Source organism: Tachyglossus aculeatus, chromosome 3, assembly GCF_015852505.1.
Source record: "Tachyglossus aculeatus isolate mTacAcu1 chromosome 3, mTacAcu1.pri, whole genome shotgun sequence".
In the NCBI taxonomy this organism is placed as follows: Eukaryota; Metazoa; Chordata; class Mammalia; order Monotremata; family Tachyglossidae; genus Tachyglossus; species Tachyglossus aculeatus.
Genome location: NC_052068.1, coordinates 11,093,773 through 11,098,385, shown reverse-complemented (window position 1 = coordinate 11,098,385; position 4,613 = coordinate 11,093,773).

Genomic DNA, 4,613 nt, shown 5'->3' with positions numbered 1-4,613 from the left:
CCCCTCCCACCGCCAGCGCTTAGAACAGTGCTTCGCACATAGTAAGCGCTTAACAAATGCCACTATTATTATTTTGAACCAAGCCCTCAAGGAGGGAAAAATCAAGTGGGTTCAGAGAGGTCTCTCTCATGGCTGCACATAATAATAATAATAATAATGGCATTTATTAAGCGCTTACTATGTGCAGAGCACTGTTCTAAGCACTGGGGAGGTTACAAGGTGATCAGGTTGTCCCACCGGGGGCTCACAGTCTTCATCCCCATTTTACAGATGAGGTCACTGAGGCCCAGAGAAGTTCAGTGACTTGCCCAAAGTCACCCAGCTGACAATTGGCAGAGCCGGGATTTGAACCCACGACCTCTGACTCCAAAGCCCGGGCCCTTTCCACTGAGCCATGCTGCTTCTCATAGACACATGGGGGGGCTGGAATTTTACACCACGTCATGTGAGAGACTCTCGCGATCAATCAGTGGTATTTCTTGAGCGCTTACTATGTGCCGAGCACTGTACTAAGCGCTTGGGAGAGTACAATAGAACATTCATTCATTCAATCGTATTTATTGAGCGCTTACTGTGTGCAGAGCACTGTACTAAGCACTTGGGACAGAGTTGGTAGCCACATCCCCTACCCACAAGGAGCTTGGAGGGGCAGACAATCAATCATATTTATTGAGCGCTTACTGTGTGCAGAGCACTGTACTAAGCGCTTGGGAAGTACAAGTTGGCAACATATAGAGACAGTCCCTACCCAACATTGTCCTTCCCAAGAGCTTAGTTCAGTGCTCTGCACACAGTAAGCGCTCAATAAATACGATTGAATGAATGAATAGAAATTACAGATATTTAAGTGCGTGCCGAGGGGTTGAGGGAGCCCACTGTTGGGTAGGGACTGTCTCTATATGTTGCCGGCTTGTACTTCCCAAGCGCTTAGTACAGTGCTCTGCACAAAATAAGCGCTCAATAAATACGATTGATTGATTGATTGGAGGGGTGAATAAGGGGAGCAAATCCAAGTGCAGGGGCTGCAGATCCCAAGCACCCCCACCTCCACCACCTTCCCGTCATTCAATCGTATTTATTGAGCGCTTACTGGGTGCAAAGCACTGTACTAAGCACTTCCTTTTTCTCACTAGCCTACCAGCTCCCCTCAAGCAGACTCTTCCCTCTGAGCTTAAGGATTCAGGCATTCGCCAAGGGGATAAATTTCCGTCCATAATGTTGCACTTGATAATTGAATCCCAAACGGTCCTATAAGGTCTGCATTGTTGCTTCAGGCAGCGTGGGCTGGTGGGTAGCTCACGGCCCTGGGAGTCGGAAGGATCTGGGTTTTAGTTCTGCCCCTTGTCTGCTGTGTGGCCTTGGGCAAGTCTCAACTTCTCTGTGCCTCGGTTACGTCATCTGTAAAATGGAGGGTGAAGGCTGGGAGCCCCCTATAGGATGTGGACTGTGTCCGACCTATCTTGCAATTCTAATAATAATAATAAGAAAAATAAGAATAAGAATAATGGCATTTGTTAAGCGCTTACGATGTGCAAAGCACTGTTTAAGCGCTCGGGAGGATACAAGGCGATCAGGTTGTCCCACGTAGGGCTCACAGCCTTAATCCCCATTTTACAGATGAGGGAACTGAGGCACAGAGAAGTTGAGTGACTTGCCCAAGGTCACACAGCTGACAAGCGGTGGAGCCAGGATTAGAACCCATGACCTCTGACTCCCAAGCCCGGGCTCTTTCCGCTGAGCCACGCTGCTTCTCTCAAGATGGGCTTGTCCGGAATGGATGCTCGGATGACAGCAGACTGTGAGCCCACTGTTGGGTAGGGACCGTCTCTATATGTTGCCAACTTGGACTTCCCAAGCGCTTAGTACAGTGCTCTGCACACAGTAAGCGCTCAATAAATACGATTGAATGAATGAATGACAGTTGGACAGTTCGCCAGATGAGGAAAGCTCCCTGCAGGTAAATTTTTCTCGTTTAGTACAGTGCCTGGCACCTAATAAGTCTTAACAAGTACCATAAAATCCCCCTCTCCATCCCCCCGTCTTACCTCCTTCCCTTCCCCACAGCACCTGTATATATGTATATATGTTTGTACATACTTATTACTCCATTTATTTATTTATTTAACTTGTACATATCTATTCTATTTATTTTATTTTGTTAGTATGTTTGGTTTTGTCTCCCCCTTTTAGACTGTGAGCCCACTGTTGGGTAGGGACTGTCTCTATGTGTTGCCAACTTGTACTTCCCAAGCGCTTAGTACAGTGCTCTGCACACAGTAAGCGCTCAATAAATATGATTGAATGAATGAATGAATGAATGACAGTTGGACAGTTCGCCCGATGAGGAAAGCTCCCTGCAGGTAAATTTTTCTCGTTTAGTACAGTGCCTGGCACCAAATAAGTCTTAACAAATACCATAAAATCCCCCTCTCCATCCCCCCATCTTACCTCCTTCCCTTCCCCACAGCACCTGTATATATGTATATATGTTTGTACATATTTATTACTCCATTTATTTATTTAACTTGTACATATCTATTCTATTTTATTTTGTTAGTATGTTTGGTTTTGTCTCCCCCTTTTAGACTGTGAGTCCACTGTTGGGTAGGGACTGTCTCTATATGTTGCCAATTTGTACTTCCCGAGCGCTTAGTACAGTGCTCTGCACACAGTAAGTGCTCAATAAATATGACTGATGATGATAAAAAAGTGGTCACCTGTGTTTACCATCATTAATGGATTTAAGCTACCTTTCCTGCCTGCCCCTCTTCAATCAATCAATCAATCAATCGTATTTATTGAGCGCTATGTGCAGAGCACTGTACTAAGCGCTTGGGAAGTACAAATTGGCAACATATAGAGACAGTCCCTACCCAACAGCGGGCTCTTCAGTAGATTAACCGATTAAAGTCAATCAGTGGTACCTATTGAGCGCTTACTGTGCGCTGAGCACTGTACTAAGTGCTTGGGGGAGTTCACTAGAACAGAGTCGGTAGACTAACTCTACCAATCACCACCTACACCCAAACTACCGACTATTTACTAAACTGGTAATTTAGTCTGTGGAAAAATGGAGCCACCGAATGGTTTTCATTAATATATTTGCCATCCTAGAGGGAAGCAGGCCCCTTTAGGAAAAGGGAAAAATCCATATCTTGCCATAGTCTAAATCTACAAGGGCTTAGACCTACATAAGCTACACAAATGTATCGTTTACAGAGCTTCATAACTCATAAAATTTTATGATGTGAAATCCTGCTAAAATCCCAGGCCATTGGAATCCTTTTGAAATGCTTTGCCTTGGGCTCTGGAGTTGTCTGTGCCCCCCAGAAGTTAGTTTGCTTTCATTCTTTTAGACTGTGAGCCCACTGTTGGGTAGGGACTGTCTCTATATGTTGCCAACTTGTACTTCCCAAGCGCTTAGTACAGTGCTCTGCACACAGAAAGCGCTCAATAAATACGATTGATTGATTGATTGATTCTCTAGTTTGCTTTCATTTCTTCTAGACTGTGAGCCCACTGTTGGGTAGAAACCATCTCTATATGTTGCCAACTTGTACTTCCCAAGTGCTTAGTACAGTGCTCTGCACACAGTAAGCGCTCAATAAATACAATTGATCGATTCTCTAGTTTGCTTTCATTTCTTCTAGACTGTGAGCCCACTGTTGGGTAGGGACCGTCTCTATATGTTGCCAACTTGTACTTCCCAAGCGCTTAGTACAGTGCTCTGCACACAGTAAGCGCTCAATAAATACGATTGATTGATTGATTCTCTCTCTCTCTTCCTCTATTAAGGACTAACAACTTCCCATAATTTTGTCACCACAAAAGACCCTTTCCTATTCCAAGGCGTGCAGGACTTGTGCATTTTGGAGCAGAGTTAATCCATCAGGAATTGAGAAGCAGCGTGGCTCAGTGGAAAGAGCTTGGGAGTCAGGGGTCATGGGTTCTAATCCCAGCTCCACCGCTTGTCAGCTGTGTGACTTTGGGCAAGCCACTGAACTTCTCTGTGCCTCAGTGACCTCATCTGTAAAATGGGGATTAAGACTGTGAGCCCCACAAGGGACAACCTGATCACCTTGTATCCTCCCCAGCGCTTAGAACAGTGCTTTGCATGTAGTAAGTGCTTAACAAATACCAAAATTATGATTATTATTAATGCAAAGAAACTGTTTTACCATCCAGCAAAGGGTTTGGTCGGGGGAGAAATAATCCCCTAAAGCATATGCAATTTTGTATGTGCAGTTTTAAAAGCCCTGTGAATGAAGGGAAATAAGTGGGCATTACCCTACATGATTTCATCCTGTGAAAAATATCTTTGATGGGGGCGGAGAGCAGGGTTCGGGTGTGGTGCAGAGTGTCGGATCAGGGGATGGTGTTAGCCCAGGAGCTTCTGAAGTTCCTGAGCAGACGAGGTCTTTGTGATTTATCACCCAGTGATGCCACATCTCCAAGCTGTCACCAACACGACAGCCAAACTCGGGAATTATCCTCTGAACAAACAGGAGCATCTCACTTCGACCAGCTCGAGGGATTAAAAAAAAAAGTCTACTGAAATTGAAATCCAGACCAGAAAAACCACACTCAGGTTCAAAACCACCGGCCGTGGCCTG